Below are 21,843 nucleotides of genomic sequence, written 5' to 3'. Positions count from 1 at the left end.
GGGGCGGGGCCCGCGCGCTGGGGGAACGATGCGCGGGGGCGGGCACGGGGCGGGGAAGAGGCGGGGACCCGATAGGTCAAAGCGGGCGAGACGGCGTGTGGGGCGGGGCCAACGCGCGGGGAGGCGGGGCGGGGCTGGAAGTGAGTGGGGGAGGTACAGCGCCCGATGGTGCTGCGGAGGCTTGGGGAGTTGCGGGGAGGCGGGCGGAGGCGGAGGAGGGAGAGGGGAGTTGGGGCGCTGGGGCAACGGCTGGCGGGAAGCCGACAAATGGAGCGGGAGACTCAGGCTGTCCGAGCTCCAGGAGGTGCGTTAGGAGGTGCGAAGGTGTAATGGGTACACTGGAACTCTGCCAAAGTTTGGGCTACCTACTAGAGGGCCCGAGGAGGGGTGGTCGCTTCCCTCTACCGCCCAGCTACCTAGGATGGGCCGTGCGTTAAGGAAGGAAAATAATGAGGGTGTGTTTTAAAAAAAAAAAAAAACAACACGCCTTATTTACTGCAAAAGATGAAAGGTTTACAGACCTGGTAGAACACCTGGGCATCAGAAGTTGCTGACTATTTTAAACCCATCTTTTCACATCAGTAACTGGATAGTTGTTAGTTTTGCCGAAGCGTTTAACAAAGTATTTTCTTTGGGAAAGATTTTTTTTTTTTTATGTTTATTTATTTTGAGAGAGAGCACACAAGCAAGGAGGGGCAGAGAGAGAGAGAGAGAGAGAGAGAGAGAGAGAGAGAGAGAGTGAGTGAGAATCCCAAGCAGGCTCTACACTGTCAGCAGAGAGCCCTATTCAGGGCTTGAATCCACTAATCATGAGATCATGACCTGAGCCGAAATTAAGAGGCGATTAACTGACTGTGCCACCCAGGTGCGGCTTTGGGAAAGAATTCTTAAGAATTGAAAGGACCTTTGGCAGTCAGCTCCTCCAGTCACAGGAGGACAACAAAACTCACTGTTTTAAATGGGGTTAAAAAGAAAACCACAGGTCCAGAATGGAGTCACTTATGTTAAGGGCCCAGAGTCAGCAAACTAAGACTTAATAAATTAACCTGATTGCAGTTTCATACACTGCCCCTCCTACTTTGTAACTGTCAATAGGGAATTTCCTGATCAACAGTAGGAAATTTACTGATGACTTCTTCTGTTCCTATTAGGAGGTTGACCTTGCCTAAAATGATGCATTGTTTGCTAATCATTGCCTTCTTTCTGCTCCCTCTCTGCCTTTTCTACAGCTCAACAGCATGCCTGATTCATGAATCATTTCATAAAGCCAGTTAGCTCTTCAAATTTACTGTTTAAATTTTATTTATAGTGCTCAAGGTGTAACATCCAAGTAGGCCTGGATTACCTATATATAGTGAGACACGGTAGTTGTAATTCTTTCTGTAATCACACAAGAAAAATGGTGTTTCCCCATTTTGCTGTTGTGGAAATTGAGGTCAAGAAAGAGTAATTAGGTGGCTTGCCCAAAGACCTGTGACTTGGAAGTGATTAGAATGTTTCAACTCAAAGCCCAGAGTTGAAGTCCCAAGTAATTTTATTATTCCACGCTGATGGTCCTTTAGTATTTGTGCCTCATCAGGCAGATATGGGTAGTAGTTCAGCTGGGAGCAAGACTGAAGGCCAGGTAGAACAATTTGGACTTCTCCTAAAACTTCAGACAGTACAAAGTTATGGTTGGTAGGCTGAGCTGTTTCTCAAAGGCATTGGTCCTGTCATGGACTGAGTTAAGTGACCCTCTTAGGCAGTGAAAATACACTAGTTGAAAATTGCAAAAATACTGGGAGATTCTCTGGACTCCAGAAGATGAAACACTTCTCCGAAATATTAGTATTTTGAAAAAGTCCTTTAGTGGTGAACATATTTGGATTATGCCTCCTATATTTCAACAGAAAAGCGGGATGTGGGAAATTATCCTTGCCAAAGTATAATTTTAAAAATATAGAGGGAGCATTGGTGAGAGGCTTACTTAACTCATTAATTAGGGAACTAACAGGATGGTAAGATAGAATTTGAAAGGCTGGTTTATATCATTACTATAAAAAAGAATGCTAGAGTAGACAATACAAAGTTGGTTAATGTCTTACAGAGCAATAAAACCATAAACTCTGGAGTGTATTTTTTTTTTTTTACTGTTATTCAGATAGTTTGCATCTCCGCTGGTTGTATTTACTAAAGACCACTATATGCCAGTGAATGAGTGAGGGGAGATAATTGAGAAAATAGACATTCCTGACATCTTGGATCCACCTTTGGTCTATCAAATTGTTACCAGAAGTTCAGGCCATGCCATTTAAACATGGTTATGATGGCCTTGTGGGTAAAAAGACCAGTTCTCAGCTAAAGGGAACAACTGTGAGTTGGTTAGAAGCTCCACCTGAGGGTGAGGACCATTGTATACACGCTAAGCTGTTTGGATTTTGTGTTGAGAGCTTTGGAGAGCCACTGAAGATATCACTGGTATGTCTGGTTATCAGTTCTTAGTGCAATAATACACTCCCGCTACATCCTCAGGGTGTAATGAGTCTAGATAAGAGTAAGCAATGCAGAAGCCCAGTCAAGACCTCACAAAGTTCTAATCTCTAGTATATGATCAGGTTCCCCTGGTGCTTCTGAAGGCCTTGGAAGGGGAATGTCCTATCTGATTGGATCCCATTTTAGAGTATTGATTGCAGGGGGGAAAGGTCTGCCTGGAAGGGAATTTGATGCTGTTCTGTGTACGGAGAATCCCAGACTCTCCTGGAGGTCACAGGTGCCCACTGTCTTCTGCTGTAATGACGCTTCGGAGCCAGGATGCCCACTTCACACTGTTGTGCTCAGTGGTAGGAAATTTTTATCTTAAAAATATTTACTTTTTTTTTAATATTTACTTTTTTAGAATTGCAGAGTAACATCTACCAATTGTGTGTCTTCTATCAGTCATAATGATTATTTTTATTTCTGATTTTCAAAACATCAGATACTGTTATGACATACAAGAAGTCTGTCCCATTCAGTCATGATGAGCTATTTGGGAACTATTGTCCAATTAACAGTGCATGCTAGGAGCCTGGAAGCATCTTGGAATCTCTCTGTCTCACTGACACCTCACTTTTATCAGTTTCTACGTCCTAGTGACTCTGACTTCTAAATATTTCTTCACTTCTTTCCTTTTCCCCTCTACCACTGTCTTAACATAGACCGTCATGGTGTGTGACTACTGGTTTTTGGATTATCATTAGTTACGTTACCATAATAGCCACTTACCAGTTTTGCTGACTTCAGCCCCACATCTGCAGCCCATTGTCTATCTGCTTCCTAACTGGTTTCCCTAAATTGTAAACCTGACGCTACACTCATAATTCTCCCCAATCTCTCCCCATAATTGAAAATCTTCTGGTGGGTCCCCATTGTCTTCTGAAAAAATTCAAACTTCTTAGTCTAACTTAAAGGCCCTCAAGATTTGGCCCTTGCCTACCAGTTTAGTTTATCTCTCACCGACCCTATACTTGAATCTTCCATTGCAGATGAACTTGGGATGCTCTGTTTCTCTGAGTCTTCATATTCTCATCTTATCCAGAAAGTCTCCTCTGACCTCCCCCCGCCATCAGGTATATTTCTTTCTTCTGAGCTCCTATAATCCCCCCTGTCTTCTCTTTCTCATAGCATCTGTGTCACTGTATATGTCTGGTTAGTGATCTGTCTCCTCACTCACCCACAGGCACACACTGAGAATTCCACACTTACAGTAAACCCCAGGCCCCACCTCCTAACACACTGCTTGACACAAAATAGACTGTAAGTGTGTATTGAATGATGGGCTATTGAAAATGTCTATCTAGGCCATATTTTTCCATGTTTGATAATAAGCTATGAGTAAATTGCTACGTTTTTATGAAGTTTCAGAAGGAATTAACATCAATGTTTTTGTGCTTTGAACTATTTCTTTTTCAGCTAGTGGTAGTTTAAGGAGAGGGAAGTTAACTGTTGCCAGTTTCCTGTGTTAAAACAAACTAGGGGCACCTGGGTGGCTCAGTCATTTGAGCGTCCAACTCTTGACTCTTGATTTCAGCTCAGGTTATGATTACAGGGTTGCTGGATCAAGCCCCACATGGGTGCTCTGAGCTAAGCATGGAGCCTGCTTAAGATTCTCCGCCTCCCCCTTGCTCCTCTCCCCTCCTCATTCTCTCTCTCTCTCTCAAATAAAAATAAACAAAACTAGAAAAAGTGGGATTAAGGAAACTATGGTATTTAAATCTATAAATTTCTGGGATGTGGTAATATATTATCTTCAATTAGTCATTAAAGATTATTAGTCCATGTTCTGTACTCCATATCAAAGCTATTTCTTGGCTTGAGTTCTATAGCATTGCTTGAGACCAGTTAAACCTATGCTGCTATTATGTTTTCTTTACTAAATCTTTTTTTCTATGTAGGCTTTGTATCATCTTTCTAAACTGTCTTATACATGATTAAAATATAAATATATTAAAATATATTAAAAATAATATTCTGGAATCTTACATGTTTTTGCATGTTATTTCTATTTCTATTTTCATTTCTATTTCAATTATTATAATTTAGAGAAGAAAGACATTTCAGAAGTAAACATTTGACTCACTGTATCACCTGTGCCTGAGTTCCTTATACTTGAATGATTCATTCATTCATCCATCCATGGCTATTTTATCCACATTGTGTGTGGGTGGGTGGGTGTGGGTCTGGGTGTGTGTATTGCACAAACATAAACCCAACCTTTTGTTTGAGGATTACCTTTCAACCCTTTTTCTCTAGCAAAGAAATCTCCCTCAGATATCCTGCTCTGAGAATGATTGGAACTGATACATATTACTGTGTAAGAAGTGGCTGTTGTTTCCAGAATAATTCCAATTTTTCTTGTTCACACCAAAGCTTAACTTACAACCTGTCCAAATGCATAAAAAAGAACAGGAACAATGGCCACGATAAAAAATGAGCCAGGAGGGTCACAAAAAGAATCATAAGCTATGTATTCAGTACAACATTAAATAATTTACATTGATTCCAGGGCTTAGAAAGAGGTCAGAGAATGACATCCACGGTTGGGGAAGCAGATGACATCCTTGTTGACTAGCAAAGGTGATATGGCCTCTCCTTTCTGTATAAAAAAGAAGTGAATTAAGATTTCTATCCATAAGTCACTGAATGAAAACTTTAAAAAGACACAGTCAATCCTCATTATTCTCAAATTCTATATTTGAGAACTCACTCACTCGCTACAAAATTTATTTGAAACCTCCAAATCAGTACTCCTGGGGCTTTCATAGTTATATGTCTATTTCATTGACACGTGTAGAGAGAGCATCAAAACATTTGAGTTTCAGTACATGCATGTTCCCAGCTGAGGGGTAAACCAGGCAATGATCTGCTGTCTTGTTCCAGCTCTCATACTGCAAACAAGTGTCCTTTTCATGGTCTATTTTGTATCATGTTTTCCACATTTGTGTGTGGGCATGTGGTTTTCTTTATTGGTGGTGGTGGTGGAAATTTGCTGTTTAAAATGCCTCCAAGTATAGTGATGAAGTGCTGTCTAGTGTACCTAAGTGCAAGAAAGCTGTGATGTGTCTTATAGAGAAAATGTGTTCTAAATCAGCTTCACTTAGACATGAGTTATAGTGCTATTCACATGAGTTAAATCTTTTTTAAAACTTTATTTATTTATTTTGAGAGAGAGAGAGAGAGAGAGAGAGAGAGAGAGAGACAGAGCAAGCAGGGGAGGGGCAGAGAGAGAGAGAGAGAGAGAGAGAGAGAGAGAGAGAGAATCCTAAGCAGGCTTCATGCTGTCAGCATGGAGCCCAACTCAAGGCTCCATCCCACGAACCGTGAGATCATGACATGAGTTGAAACCAAGGGACGCTTAATCGACTGAGCTATCCAGGCACTCTGGCATGAGTTCAATCTTAATGAAATTTCAGTGTGTATTAAATAAGTTGTCTTTAAACAGAAATACACATAAAACAAGGTTATGTATTGATTCGTTGATGAAAATGTGACCAGAGGCTCACAGGATCCTAACTGTATTTTCCCTTGGAGCTAACAGGGTTCAGTATTCGCTAATTCAGTGTTTGCAGTGACTTTAGAAAATCTCACTTGAACAAATAATGAGAATTAATTGTGCATACAGCTGTGTTAGCTTGGGCTTCATGAAACAGACTTCCAGAAAGGAGTTTATTTGGAAATCATCCCAGGAAACATTTGTGTGGGAGGAGTGAAGACAGGAAAGCAAAAGCTGCCAATAAAAGGTCAGTTAATTAGGCAAATTAATCAACTCAGACAACTCTGAGAGCCAGTGAAGAACATGTGATGGGTGATGTGGGTGGCTCAGTTGGTTAAGCGTCTGACCCTTGACATTATCTCAGGTCATGATCTCACAGTTCATGAATTTGAGCTCCGCAATGGGGCTTGGCACTGAGAGTGCAGAGCCTGCTTGAGATTCTTTCTCTCCCTCTCTCTGTCCCTCCTGTGTGCTCTCTCTCTCTCAGAATAAAAAATTAAACTAAAAAAAAAAAAAAAAAAGAACACGTACCATGGAGTTTCATTTAATTATGGTCCAAGAGTGTACTTTGTGCTAATTCAATGCTGTTAAATTTGTTTTAAAGAAGTTTGTTTTGTGGCCCAGCATATGGTCTATCTTGGTGAATGTTCCACATGTCTTAGAAAAGGCATTGTTGTCAGGTAGATCTCTCTCTCTCTCTTATTATTATTTTTTTAACATTTATTCATTTTTGAGAGAGAGAGAACATGAGTCGGGGAGGGGAAGAGAGAGGGGGATAGAGGATTTGAAGCTACCTTGGTGCTGGCACCAGTGAGTCTGATGAGGGGCTGGAACTCATGAACTTTGAGACTGTGACCTGAACTGAAGTCAGACATTCAACCAACTGAGCCACCCAGGCACCCCATCAGGTAGATATTCTTTAAATGACACTTACTGATTTACTGTCTACTTGTTCTGTAGATTAGAGAAGAATGTTGATGTAACAAAGTATATTTGTGAACTTGTCTCTTTCTCCACTTAGTCTTATCAGTTTCTACTTCATCCTCTTTTGTTAGATGCATACAAATTGGTGATTTTATGTTTCCTTCATGAACAGAACTTTTTATCATGTATTGTCTCTTTTTATCCCTGATAAATAATTTTCCTTGATCTGAAATCTAATTTATTTGATACTAATATAGACAATACAGCTTTATTTTGATTGGGGTTTATGTGATTTATTTTCATCCTTTTAATGTATGTATACCATCATAGTTAAAGTAGGAATCTTGGGGTGCCTGGGTGGCTCAGTCGGTTGAGCGTCTGACTTCAGCTCAGGTCATGATCTCACAGCTCATGAGTTCAATCCCTGCGTTGGGCTCTGTGCTGACAGCTCGGAGCCTGGAGCCTACTTTGGATTCTGTGTCTCCCTCTCTCTCTCTGCCCCTAGCTCACTCACATTCTGTCTCTGTCTCTCTCAAAAATAAATAAACATTAAAAAAATATTTTTTAAATAAAAAAAAATAAAGGTTTCTTGTAGGTAGAATATAGTCAGTTTTTAAATTTAAATCCAATCTGACAATCTTTGTTTTTTTTTAATGGTGTATTTGAATCATTTACAGTTAACATGATAACCAGTATGGTTGAATTAGGCCTACCATTTTGTTATTTTTCTATTTGTCTCCTGGTTTTTTTGTTCTTCTGTTACCTCTTCCTGCGTTCCTTTGCATATTTTTTGATGTTCCATTTTAAATTATCTGCTAGCTTTTGGCTGTATCTGCTTGTATTATTTTTCAGCAGTTGCTACAGGGATTATGCTATACATGACTAAGTTTTCAGTCTACTTAGAGATGATGTTTTGTAGCTTGAGATAAAATGCAGGGCTTGTAACCATATAGATCACTTTACTGCCCCCTTTATCTTATAGTTGTCATATGTATCACATTTACACCTTCTCAGACAATCTTGAATTTGTGCTTTCAACACTTATACATATTTTAGAGAACTTAAAGTAGAAAAATATCATTTAATCAGACATTTATCATTTCTATTGTTTTTGTTTTTTTCATTCCAGGTTTCCCTTTGGGAACATTTTCCTTCAGCCTTAATTCCTTTAGCAATTTCTCTTACAGTGGATATCATTGGCAATGAATTCTCTGTTTTTCTTCATCAAGAATAACCTTATGTTACTTTAATTCCTGGAGGGTATTATCCCTGATTATAGAATTTTTAGTTGACATTTCTTTTAGCACTTTAAAGATTTTGCTCCACGGCCTTTATAATTTCTGATGAGGAACTTTAGTATTCTCTAGTAACTGTAGTATTTGAATTGTTGTTCCCCTTTATGTAATGTTTCATTTTGTTGTGGCTGCTTTCAAGACTTTTCTTTATCTTTGTTCTTCTTTATCTTTGTTCTTTAGCAGTTTGGTTTTGATGTGTATAAGCATGGTGTTCTTTGAGTTTATTTTGGGGCTAATCAGACTTTTTAAATTTATAAATATATGTCTTTATTTTTAGTCCTTATTTCTTCAAATATTTTGTCTGTCACAATATCTTCCTCCTCTTCTTTAGGGACTCCAATGAGATTGATATTGTCCCATGGGTCTCTGTGACTGTTTATGTTTTAATCCTTTTTCTGTCTATTCTTCAGATTGGATCATTTCTATTAATCTATTTTCAAATTAACTGATTCTTCTCTCTGTCATCTACATGGTTATTGAGGCTACCTAGTAGATTTTTTTCTTTTAGGCACTTTTTTTTTTCTTTCTCAAATTTCTATTTGACTTGTTTTATGAGCTTCTCTTTGTCTGCTGACAACACTTATCTTTATTTTCATTCCAGATGTATTCTCTTTTACCTGAAGGAAGATTATAATGAAGGCTTTAAGTTATTGGTTCCTGTTGGTTTTGTTTCATACTGCCTCATGGGTTTGTTCTTTTGCATTTGACCACTTGGATTTTCCGTCTCTGATGCTTTGGCCCTCCAACTTGTCTGAGGGGAAACCCCACTCTCATTGCCCAGTCCTACGTTGGGCAGTCCTGCATTTGACAGTTCCAGTGTCAAAGGTATGTCTTGGGCACTCAGCTAGGCTATTTTAGGTCTTTGAAGATTTGATTAGGACCATTAATTCCTTTTCTCTCCCCTCCTTCAGCAGCGTATTCAATTTGCTGGACAGTTTGAATTAAGTTGAGCTAAGTGGATTCATTGATAGAAAATTCACAGGTCCAGTCCAGCCAATGTAATACATCATTACAAGGCGACTGTTATCTTTGAATAATGCTCTTCATTCCAAGCTTCTGTGGAATTTCATGGACCAGAAATGTAGTGCATATTTCATACTTCTCAACATTTTCAGCCTGATTATAATTGCAGGCAACCCTCATAAATCAAATTCTCTATTTTACAGAGACTTCATAGGTACCCAGGCTAGATGGAATTCATGTCTTAGAGTGTTATTGTCAATCACAGGAAGTTGAGACAAAGCATTTATTAGCATGATTGATATAAAATGAATGATCTGCCATTCATCTGCCTTGCTCACCTGCTTCATAAAGATATTGGCAGCATTTAGCAAGGCTGGAAAATTGATTGATTGATTGATTGATTCATTGATTCATTCATTCATTCTTTCATTGTTCAATCATTCCTCAGCAGATATTTATTGATAATTTATTATGTGTGAGGCAGTAGCAGACAACTCTGTTGGAGTGAGGTTGAGGCTTTCATGTAGAACCCTGGGTCCCTGTGGAGTGACAAATTTGTTGAGGAGAAGTATGCAGTGGTGGGAATCTATTTGGGAATGAAGGGACCATAAAAGCCCTTTGGACCAGTCTCTGACCACTGATATCCTGTGATTTCCATCTCTTTTAAATGAAAAAAACAAAAAAAACGAAAAACAAAACAAAAAAAAAACCTTTCGTCTGAGAGGAGAGACCATGTCCTTGTTCTACAGGTCTTAGGAGAGTTGAAGAATTTTGTTCTTAAGATGATGATCAAGGTCAGCATTAATCCACATGGCACAATTTTTTTTTTTTTTTTTTTTTAAGTAGGCTTCATGCCTGGGTTAGAGCCCAATGCAGGGCTTAAACTCACAACCCCAAGATGAAGACCTGAGCTGAAATCAAGAGTAGGACACTTAACTGACTGAGACACCCATACACCCCACGTGGTACATTTTTACTTGAATTAGAAAGTAACTCAGTTGTACATATGCAGCCCCATGAACACATGGTTTAGGAAGCACCTAACTGGCAAATTGAGCTGGATGAACTTCAGCCCCTATTTGTCCCTTTTCCTAGGCAATACAGATAATAAACATTCTTGCACAACTGTGCTTGTTCCAAGCTTTTTCTGATGACACCATTGCAAGACTGAATAAATGTTTGTTTACCCAAAGTGCTTGTTATATTTGGCTCAGCAAGTGGTAAGAAACAATTTTGAACCAGCCGAGTCAGGAGAGTTGGAGGTGGGAGCTGCCACTGTGGATGGGTGTGGTCAGGGGAGGCCTTCGGAATGTGGAAAGAATGTGGATACATGGAAACTGGGAAAAGATGCTCTATGGTCAGAAGATTTTTATCAACTTTCATTTGGGAGCCAAAGCCCATACTACATGGCAAATAGGCCTTTAGATCAGTAATATACACTGTTGTAGGATATACATTATGGTATGTACTGTTGATCTTCTTTAAGAACTCCATACAAGGTAGAGAGTTCTAAAGTTATGCATCTTTCAGGGAATTCTACTATATAACATATATAAAGGGAACAAGGATTCAGTAAAAGGGTATATTTTTTAAAGAGAAATAGAAGATAAGATACGAGATGATCCCTGGGCTGTTTCACCTTTTCTGTTGCTAATGCTGTGTGTTTAATGGCAATAAATTCCTTCTTAACTCTAATGTCGTAATGGCAGATAGACCAAAAGCCACAAATCTTTTTAATTGTACCTGGGGTTAATTTGCTTAATTGCGGCTTTCGAGGCAATGATTCTTAAACTTCATACTCACCTTTATTGATTTTCGGAAGCCAGGATCAACTTGTCTCTTGCTACTGTGCTTTTTTGAATTCATATTAAGTTCTAATTGCTGATCTCAAGCCCATTTAAAAACATATATTCTGGATATATTCTGATATCCTGGATAACTTTGTTCCTTTTCATTGAAAATTTCCACAGAAATATGTGAACTTTTTTTGATAAATTACAGATATTGAAAATTGGAGTTCATTCCTTTATGTCTTCAAGAGATGCTTATTAAAGAGTTATCATGTACCAGGCCTATCCTAGGATCCAGGGAGATGGTGGTAAACCAGCCAGAAAGGGTCTTGCTTTCATGGAGCTCATATTCTTTTTTTTTTTTTTAATTTTTAAAAATGTTTTTATTTACTTTTGAGAGAGAGAGAACAAATGGGGGAGGTGCAGAGAGAGAGAGGGAGACAGAATCCGAAGCAGGCTCCAGGCTCTGAGCTGTCAGCACAGAGCCCGACATGGGGCTGGAACCCATGAACACTGAGATCATGACCTGAGCTGAAGTTGGACGCTTAACCAACTGAGTCACCCAGGCACCCCAATAGAGCTCATATTCTAATGGAGGGAAGCAAAAGACAACAGGAAGACAAAACAATTTCAGGTGTTAAACATTGTATAGGAAATAAAACAGGGTACTATTATTTTTTTAAGTAATCTCTACTTAAATCTCTACTTAAATCTCACCCAATGTGGGTGAGATAGAGAGTTACATGTTCTATTGACTGAGCCAGCCAGGTGCCTCAAACAGGGTACTGATTTTAAAAAGTGCTAGGAGGGAGGTTGCCAAAAAAGACTTCTCAGAGGAGGGCAGGTTTGAGTTGAAACCCTGACAAGAAGAAGCTGCACATGTGAATATCTGAGAGACGAATGTCCCAAGCAGAGGAAACAAGTGCCAAGGCCCTGGGGCAGGAAGAAACTTGGTAAATTCAAGGAATAGAAGAAAGACTAATGTGGCATGAATCCATCAAGTGGTTGGAGAATGGACAAAGTCAAGGAGGAAGAGTAGGAAATGACCAGATCACTTAGGACCTTGTAGCTTATGTTCAGAGTTTGGAATTTATCCTAAAATTAAAGAGAAGTCACTGGAAGATTTTAAGTAGGAAGAGGTCTCATAAAGACCAATCTGGCTACAGTGTTGGAAAATGGGTTGAAGAGGGAAAGAGTAGTTAGGGGGTCAGTGTAGTAGTTCAGATAAGAGATAAACAGGAACCAAGATGGAGCAGTGAAGATGAAGAGAAATAGTTTGATTTGGTATGTGTTTTGGAGGGAGAAGTCTACAAGGGCTTAGGATGAATGGATGGATGTAGGATATGAAGGAAAGATAAGCATTATGGATAAATTCTAGGCATTTGGCTTGATATGGTGGTACTGTTTAGATAAAACTAAATCCTAGGACAGAAGCAGTCTAATGCAATGGAAATTAAGAGCCTGTTTTGTCATGGATAGTGTAGTAATTATATAAAAATATAATGTGATGCCACTGTCATAAAAAATGCATATTAGACTTCTAAATGGAGGTGTTAAGTTGCAGTTAAGACAATTAAGTCAGCCACAGTTCTTGAGCACCCATTCGTGCATTGTACTAAGAGAGACCAAAGAGAACAACACAGTACCTCTGCCCTCAGCAGCTTCCTGTCTACTGTGAGATTCAGATAACTAGGTAAGTTGACTTGGGAAGTTAACATGGTATATTCATGGATTTAACTACTGGTAAGCAGCCCTGAAATCCTCATGTCTTATAGGAATGGACCAGAGAGGAAACATCTCCTTTCCAGGGCTGCTTTATAGCTATGGCTGACTTTGGGTCCCAGGACTGCAGGCCTGAGCTGCAGTAGGGAGTCCCTCATGTTGGCTTTGCCAAGGAGCCACCTGCTTCAGATCTCATCCGTATCTTGGCAGTGTTTCTGGTTTTAAGGTTTCCACTGAGCTCAGATGGATTTCTATCTAAGGTCCAGGCAGTTATTTGTGTTATCCCTGTGGTGCAATCAAGGAGAAGCGGGAAAGAGAGAATGCCCTTGAAACTGACAAACAAGTTCTGAGAAGCTCGGAGAGCAGAGCAGAGTTGAGCAGATTTTCACAGGTTGAGATGGTCAGGCACCATCGTGGTGGAGGTAAATGCTCAACCAAACTCCAGCTGAAGGAGAGTAGGATGTATTGCGGTGATGGTATAGTCTTTGTCAAATTGGAAGAAAACATTACTACAAATATAATCCTAGGGCAAAACTGTTAGACTTAAAAAACCCTTGTTTGATTCAACTCTTTGCAAAATATTAAGGTGACTTTTAAAATTATCCTTGTATCAGAGAAGTTGTAAGGAGAGAATTGGTGAGACCAGACATAATCAAGATGAAGGTCTTCGGGAAGGGCATTGGCCATCTGTCACTTACACTGCAGAGTTCAAGGCCTATGGTTTTGGAAAGCCCAGAAACAACTGCAGTTGTTTGTTTTCGAATACCCTAGTCAACTTGCTCAAGGACGGATTACTTAAACTATTTGTTATTTTCTAACTAATCAATTTATTTGGAAAGTGTGAAGTATGATTCATCTTGTCCACTGCAGTTACCTTCTGTCCTGTCTCTCACCTCTCCTATAAATCTTGTCTTTGCCTTTGTCTGATGACCACAGACTATGGATGGTGTTTCCCTCGTATGAATGAATTGCATGCAGATAACTACGTCTCTAAATTTTTCCTTGGCACATGTCAGTTCCCTAGAGTTGCAGGAGACTGGAATCCAATGCATGTTTGTCTAGTGAGGGGTAGTGTGGTGGCAAGAATAGTCTCAATCTTTCAGGTATTCTAGAAAGCACCAAAATAAGATTGAACATATTTTCTCTGGAAAAAAAAAAAAAAAAGGATAGCTTTTGACCTACTTTTTAAAAATGGTACAACTTCCTGTTTCTTCATTTATTATTATTAATAAATGAAAACAACCCGATTCACTTCGTGTGTTACAAAGATCACTTTGTTGTAAAGGATGGATTGGAGAGATAGAAAGAGTAGGGGCACCTGGGTGGCTCAGTTGGTTAAGTGGCCAACTTCGGCTCAGGTCATGATCTATCTCATGGTTCATGGGTTCAAACCCTGTGTCCAGCTCTGTACTGACAGCTCAGAGCCTGGAGCCTGCCTTGGATTCCATGCCTCCCTCTCTGCCCCTTTCCTGCTTGTGCTCTCTCTCTTTTTCTCAAAAATAAATAAATAAATAACTTAAAAAAAAGAGTAGAGGTGGAGAGCCAGTGTGGCCACCATTTTGGTGTTTATGGAGATGGTGGAGCCTAGGTAGTAGAATAGTTGGCGGGGGGAGAGAAGTGGGCAGATTTGCAGTGTATTTGGGAGTATAATGTTCCTGATGGGCTATTGGGGGAATTTAAGAAAGGGGAAGAATTAAGGATGGCTTTGAGAGTTTCTGGGCCGAGGTGGGGAGCATTCTGAGAGAACAGAAAACATGTATGTTGCATTATAAATCAAAAGTTTAGTTTTGCGTGTATTAAGTGTGAAATGATTGCAAGAAACACAGATTGCTATATTAAGTAGGCAGTTGGTAAAATGGGTTTGGAGTTCAAAAGTCAGACATGAATTAGAATTGTTTTCTGATTTTTGCTGATATTTAGGAAAGGCACCAATATTTACAGATAATGACTCCCATTTTAATATTGTTTATGTATTTCTAAGAACATTACAAATATCATAAATTGTGTTATAAAACAATATTTCAGTAAGAAAAATATCAGAGCAGAAAATTTTTGACATGCAATAGCATTTTTTTTTTTTCTGGTAGCCATCTCTATGAAAGTTGTACTTGCAAATTGTATTCCCTAATGGTAAATCACATGCCATTAAAAACTCAAACACAAAAGTCTCATTTATCTTGTATCCAGATATATTTTTAATATTTAAAAAATATCTAATAGTTCTTACTCTTCTGTTGCTGAAAAATTCTATCCTAAAGCCACTAGGCAGATATAGCAAGGTCAGTGTCTGTATAGAGGGGTGGTGGAGGCTTTCACAGTTATATTTTTTTTATGTTAGAAAATGTCCTTGCTTAGAAGAAATATTTGCCAGAGCATTCAGGGGTGGGATTATCATAATAACAACTGTTCTCAAATGGCTTTAACTTACAAAAGAAACTTACAAAAAAAACTTACAAAAAGCTTTTTTTGTACTATGGTCTCAACCTTTTTGCAAGTTTGATATTATTTCAAAATTTAAAAAATAGTTTTCAGCAATTAAACTTTCTAGGTGCACAAATTAAAACATTTTCTGATGCAAATAACAAATAGAACTTGAATTAACATAAACAAAAGGGAAATTTATTATAAGGTTTAAAAAATACTTCATGGAGTCTAAGAACATGTAAGAGTCTCAGGTATGCACTGGAACCAGGAGCTGAATGTGATCAGGATACTGTTTTCCATGTCTTGTCTGCACTTCTCTCTGTATATCCTCTTTGTCCTCTCTGCATACCATTCTTTCCTGCTTCTCAGTAAAGCATGGCTACCAACTACTCCAAGGGTTCACTGACACAGTTTAGGTATTCAGAGAAAGATGAAGGCAGGGTCAAGTCCAAATAGCTAGGGAAGGGGCTTTGCTTAGCCCAGCTCAGGCTAAGAGTTTGCCTCCATCAGTCAGCTGTTGCCAGAGGGTAGAGTCCTATTGTACTAACCTGAACACTCTTTTAATGACCACTGGGACAAAATGGTAGAGCACAGGGTCATTTTCCAGAAAAAAGGGAGAAGTTTCCAAAAATGAAGGGAACTCTATAGACTCTAAAATAAACTGTTAATAACTAGGGATATCACTATATTGTCCACAAATATAATGTGGGCATAATATTTATGTGTCCATAAATATAATATAATGACATGTTTTCTTTTCCTTACTATTAATATAATTCTTATTTCTGTTTCATCTTTCTTTTTGTATTTGTTATAATTTTCAAATATTATAAAATGGTAATGGTTGTAGAGGACATCCTCTAGCATTTTATGTATGATGTTGGCTTTTGATTTAGGGGAGGAAATCTTTCTCATATTAATGAATTATCATTCTGGTTCTAGTTTCTGAAGAGTTTTCAACAGGAATGGATGGATACATTTCATGGATACATTCATGGTCTCAAATAATTCTCTTTTTTGCTGATGCCTTGCATAAAACGAACATATTTCTTAATATTCAACCATTCTTGAATTCATAGGTCAAATAGGGATTGGCAAACTGTAGGTCCTGGGCCAATCCAGTGGGCCTGTTTTTGTACTGCTCTTTAGCTAATAATGGTTTTACACATTTTTAAAAGGTTGTTTAAAAAAGAAAGAAAGATGGGGTCGCCTGTGGCTCAGTTGGTTGGGCTTCCAACTTTGGCCTAGGTCATGATCTTGCGATTTGTGAGTTCGAGCCTCACATCAGGCTCTGTGCTGACAGCTTAGAGTCTGGAGCCTGCTTCAGATTCTGTGTCTCTCTCTATCTCTGCTCCTCCCCTGCTCATGCTCTGTCTCTCAAAAATAAATAAATGTTTAAAAATTAAAAAAAAAAAGAAAGAAGAAGAATATACAACAGAAACTTACATCCTTCTTCACATTTCCCCCTCATTTTAGCTTTTTGTTTATTTTCCTCTTACAACACGAATCACTAGGACATATTTGGATATATGTTGTTAATTCTACAAACACTCTGTTTTCTAATTCATTAACTTCAATTTTGGCCTTTTTTTTTTTCTTGTGGTTTTCTAGAAGATCCTCTTTGTTTTGTTTTCTTTTGCGTTTCTTGCCTTTTTGAATTATTATTTATTTACTTTCTTTTAAATTAATGAAAGTGTTTAAGTGTAAGAGTTCCCTTTTGAGTACAGTTTTGACCAGGTTCCATATGTTTTTAATGTAGTTTGTAAATAGTAATTTTAAATTCCCTTTTGTCCCAAGAGGAGAGTTCTTTTAATCTTCATGTGGTTGTTTTGGTGTGTGTGTGTGTAAACTCGGCCTGTCTTATTTCCTTTGTTCTCTTTTTTTCTGGTCTCCCCCTGCTTTCCTCCTTCTCTTTTGAATGCACACTATATTTTGTGGGGTTTTTTTTCCATCTTGTGTGGTGATTTCAATAATAGACATTTTTTTTGTTTGTTAAATATATACTTAAACATGCATTTCTTGATTTATAAACTCAACAATAAAATCACCCTTTAAACTCATTCCTATGTATAGGAACACATCTATCATGCTTTTATTTGTCTAATCCTTTTGTTTTCAATTTCTAGTCTTATTATTCAGGAACTACAAACACTGGTTTCTCTTTCTGTCTGGATGTATGTTTTTTTAAAAAAGCATTTTTGAGGGGGTGAAATATACCATAATTATAGAAAAGTACATAAAATATATGTACAACCTGTTAAATAATTATTACCAGTTTTTTTGTTATTAAAAATTTTTTTAAGAACAGTTTTGTCTTTTGTGGTCACTTTAGTATCATCTCTATGATGACTATTTTAACTTAATGTTACATTTAAATTAGTTTTAATGCTCAGTGTAATTATATTTATATTAAGCCAGTGATTTTCAATCTATGTGGAGTAATAGAATGAGAACCTAAAAAGATCATAAAGGCTATGATACATCTTCCAAATACAATGTATGCATTCACAAGTACACGGTTTGCATACACTTTTCATGGGATTTAAGCATACCATTCAGCAGAGGTAGGAAATAGGGACTTTGGTATCTTTTGTTTATTTCATTCTTATTTTTTTAATTTATCTTGCAGTCTGTTGGAATACAACTTAAGCCATGTAAAGCTACATTCATGGTGAAATCCAAGGTCTTGGATCCTTGTGTATTAGCACAAAGTTAGTCCAGAAAAAAAAGCTTGATGATTTGGCTGGGACTTTTGTTCACTTTTTTTTTCCTTTTTTGCTTGGATTAGGGAGAAAAATTTGAATGCTTTATTTCTTATTTGTGTGTGTGTGTGTGTGTGTGTGTGTGTGTGTGTGTGTGTAAATAAATATATGACTTCCTTTGTGAGATCATTCTTGTTAGATGAATTCTAGTTACCAGTGTACTTTCAGTAAATAACTTTGCAGCATAGGCTAGGACAGATCATTGATACTCCTGCTGATTTTAATTGGCAAGAAAGGAGCCTATACATTTAGAGAGAGATGCTCAGGAGGCAGAAAGATAGTAAGAGAGAAAGGTACACAATGCAGGCAATGAAAAGTAAGCTATTATATATTTTTTCTCTTAAAAAGGTGTGTGCACAAATTATACTAGGGAGATTAATTTAGGGAGAAAAAATTTAATGTTCTGAAGAATGAGGCTGAATGAGGTAAATTTTTAACTGAAATATGATTGACTTTCATGTTATGATAGAACAGAACATGGGGAAAACACAAAGGTTGAATATGGAGAGATGATTTATAAATGTGACAAGAATGGGGATAAGTAGCTGTAAATTATAAGGAGAACAAAGACTGGTAATTCGTGTGAAATTGATCATTTTCATGCATCAGTTGGACAGGCTGACTTGGCAAAGTGGTCTAGCCCTCCTCCTTACCTTCAGCCTCCTGCTACCCCTCCCCTCTACCTTCCCTTCCCTGTTAGTGCATCCCTTAAATTTGGTTACCAGAGTATTCCCCAACAGGTGGTAACGGTTTGTTTTTAAAGGTTTTTTTTCTTAAATTTTAAAAAATATTTTATTTATTCTTGAGAGAGAGAGAGACAGAGAGAGCATGAGCAAGGGAGGGGCAGAGAGAGAGAGAGGGACACAGAATCCGAAGCAGACTCCAGGCTGTGAGCTGTCAACACAGGCCTGACATGGGGCTCAAATTCACAAGCGGAGGATGGTGACCGGAGCCAGTCAGATGCTCAACCTACTGAGCCATCCAGGCGCCGCCCCTCTTTTCTTTTTTATGTTTATTTATTTTTAGAGTGAGCCGAGAGCATGAATGCAAGTGGGGGAGGAGCAGAGAGAGAGAGAGGGAGAGAGAGAATCCCCAGCAGGCTCCATGCTGTCAGTGCAGAGCCCGATGCAGGGCTCAGTCTCATGAACTCTGAGATCATGACCTGAGCCAAGATCAAAAGTCTGGCACTCAACCAATTGAGCTACCCAGGTTCCCTAAATGACGACATACGGTAGGAAACACCTAGTAAATCTAACAAAAGAGCTGATAATGTTGTGAGATTAAGATATTTTACATTGCTGTAGTTACATTATGTATGACTTAATAACATAGGCTATTGGTCAATATGTGGCAATTTAAAAAGTTAGCTAATCAGCGTGGACCCTCAAAATTATTGATTAGCTAAGTTATTGAAGGTCTGTGCTGGAATTTTAATACATATAAAAACTGTATTCAAGGTGAACCCTCATAAAAGATATATATGAAAGCAAACCATATGTGGGTGGGCTCTCATTGAAAGTTGCTAGCTTGCTGGTGCCACCCTTGTAGCAAGAATTCCACAAAGTGAATCTACTTCACAAAATATTCACGAGAAATGTATATCATACTGATCTTTTTTTTTTTTTTTGGAGTGGTAGATGAGCTTTACCTTAACATTATAAAGCAGGCAAACAAAAATCCTCAGAACTTTTTAAATTTTAAGTTTTCGTTAAAGTTTTACATGCATAGGATTTCAGGCACCAACTAATATTATGAGATTTGTCAAGGCAAAGAACAGTCTTTAACATATCTCCCCCACCATGTGAACTCTCTTAGCTGATTTCAGGACTGCCTTCGGGAGTGTTTCCATATTTCTAAGTAGTATACTTTATTTTATTTTTTTTAATTTTTGAGTTTTAGGTATTTGCCTGGTGACTTCCCACTCTTGAAGATGAGGATTTATCTCACTTCCTCCCCCACTGCCTTCCCCTCCATCCAACTTTTCCTGTCCCTTTATCCTAATATAGTCATGTTATAATTCTAATTAGATTAATATTCAGAGTTTAATTATTCTAACTCTTTTTGCTATTAAGTAATTGTGATTACTTTTCTTTCCTGTACAGTTTCTGTTTTTCCTTGAGATTATGAAGTCCTTTTTCACTTGATAAGGTTTCCATGTCCTTATTACTAACTCAACCCTAAAGTCTTCACCATTTGTCTAAATCTCCTCTCAATATACTTGTTTGCATGAGGTAGTTTACCCCAAAGCAGTCTCTCCTTTAATCTTTTACCTGTTTTAGTCTTGAATTGTTCCTTCTGTTGGTGCCACTTGACATCCAAATTCTCCCTTCACCCTTAAGGTAGGTATTCCCTGTGCCTCTCTCCAGTATTGGGAATCTTGTTTCCTGTGTCATATGTCATTCTCTTTCTTGATTTACTTACTTTGTTTTAGTAGGATGTATCTTCCAGTGGATTTCTAAACATTGTGTATAAATAGTAAGTTTTTCAGTCAGTTATTTCTGGTTACCAGTGTTACTATTAAGAAAGCAAGAATATTCTGATAACTGACCTTTTCAAATGGAACCTGTTTGCTTTGTCTTGTTTTTCTCTCTGAAAGCTTGTAAGATCTTCCCTCTATGTCCAGTGTTCTGAAACTTAACAATGAATCATCACCATTATGCTGGGTAAATCTTCACTATTATGTTGGGCCTCAATAAAGGACACCCGTGGTGGACCAACTGAACACTTTCCCCAGTCCAGATTTTCCTTAGAAAACAGTTCTGGGCCCATCTAACATGAGGCCCTGAAGATCAATTTCATGCATAATAGAACATGCATAATAGAACATGCATAATGCAACCTATCCCAAAACTTTAGTCATGAATGTCTGCTACCAGCTATGTATAACATATAAAGGGAAGTTTCTCTAAACTCAGGCACTCAAAGGAAAATGAGAACAGCAGCTTGTGTGTATAGTGGCATAATTGAATATTTGCAAAATTGAGTCCCATGAAGTAATTATGGTACTGCAGTGGTTCTCAAATTTTGCTATGCATTGGAATCACCTGGGGATATTTATTTACCTATCTATATATTTATTTATTATTTATTTAATATAATTTATTGTCAAATTGGCTTCCATACAAGACCTAGTGCTTATCCCAACAGGTGCCCTCCTCAATGCTCATCACCCACTTTCCCCTTTCCCCCACCCGACATCAACCCTCAGTTTGTTCTCTGTATTGAGGAGTCTCTTATGGTTTGCCTCCCTCCCTCTCTGTTTGTAACTTTTTCTTCCCCTTCCCCTCCCCCATGATCTTCTGTTAAGTTTCTCAAGATCCACATATGAGTGAAAACATATGGTATCTTTCTCTGACTAACTTATTTCACTTAGCATAATATCCTCCAGTTCCATCCACGTTGCTACAAATGGCCAGATTTCATTCTTTCTCATTACCAAGTAGTATCCCATTGTATATATAAACCACATCTTCTTTATCCAGTAATCAGTTGATGGACATTTAGGCTCTTTCTATAATTTGGCTATTGTCAAAAGTGCTGCTATAAACATTGGCGTACATGTGCCCTATGTATCAGCACTCCTGTATCCCTTGGGTAAATTCCTAGCAGTGCTATTGCTGGGTCATAGGATAGCTCTATTTTTAATTTTTTGAGGAACCTCAATATTGTTTTCCAGAGAGGCTCCACCAGTTTTCATGCTCACCAACAGTGCAAGAGGGTTGTGTTTCTCCACATCCTTGCCAATGTCTATAGTCTCCTGATTTGTTCATTTTAGCCACTCTGACTGGCATGAGGTGGTATCTCAATGTGGCTTTGATTTGTATTTCCTTGATGATGAGTGACGTTGAGCAGCGTTTCATGTGTGTGTTGGTCATCTGGATGTCTTCTTTGGAAAAGTGTCTATTCATGCCTTCTGCCCATTTCTTCACTGGATTGTTTGTTTTTTGGGTGTG

The 21,843-nt window shown here is 38.3% G+C and overlaps 1 long non-coding RNA gene across 1 annotated transcript in view; it reads left to right on the top strand.

Moving 5' to 3' along the window:
• The window catches only part of LOC121020602 (uncharacterized), a 104,550-nt gene that overhangs the window by 154 nt on the left and 82,553 nt on the right, over nucleotides 1-21,843 (top strand). The window contains exons 2-3 of the long non-coding RNA XR_005786220.1: nucleotides 3,504-3,587; nucleotides 6,140-6,257. This is a non-coding gene — a long non-coding RNA (uncharacterized LOC121020602). The remainder of the gene's footprint in view (nucleotides 1-3,503; nucleotides 3,588-6,139; nucleotides 6,258-21,843) is intronic.

Source organism: Herpailurus yagouaroundi, unplaced genomic scaffold (assembly GCF_014898765.1).
Source record: "Herpailurus yagouaroundi ecotype Mexico unplaced genomic scaffold, PumYag 250, whole genome shotgun sequence".
Lineage (NCBI taxonomy): Eukaryota > Metazoa > Chordata > Mammalia > Carnivora > Felidae > Herpailurus > Herpailurus yagouaroundi.
This window is presented reverse-complemented; position numbering and strand designations above follow the sequence as displayed.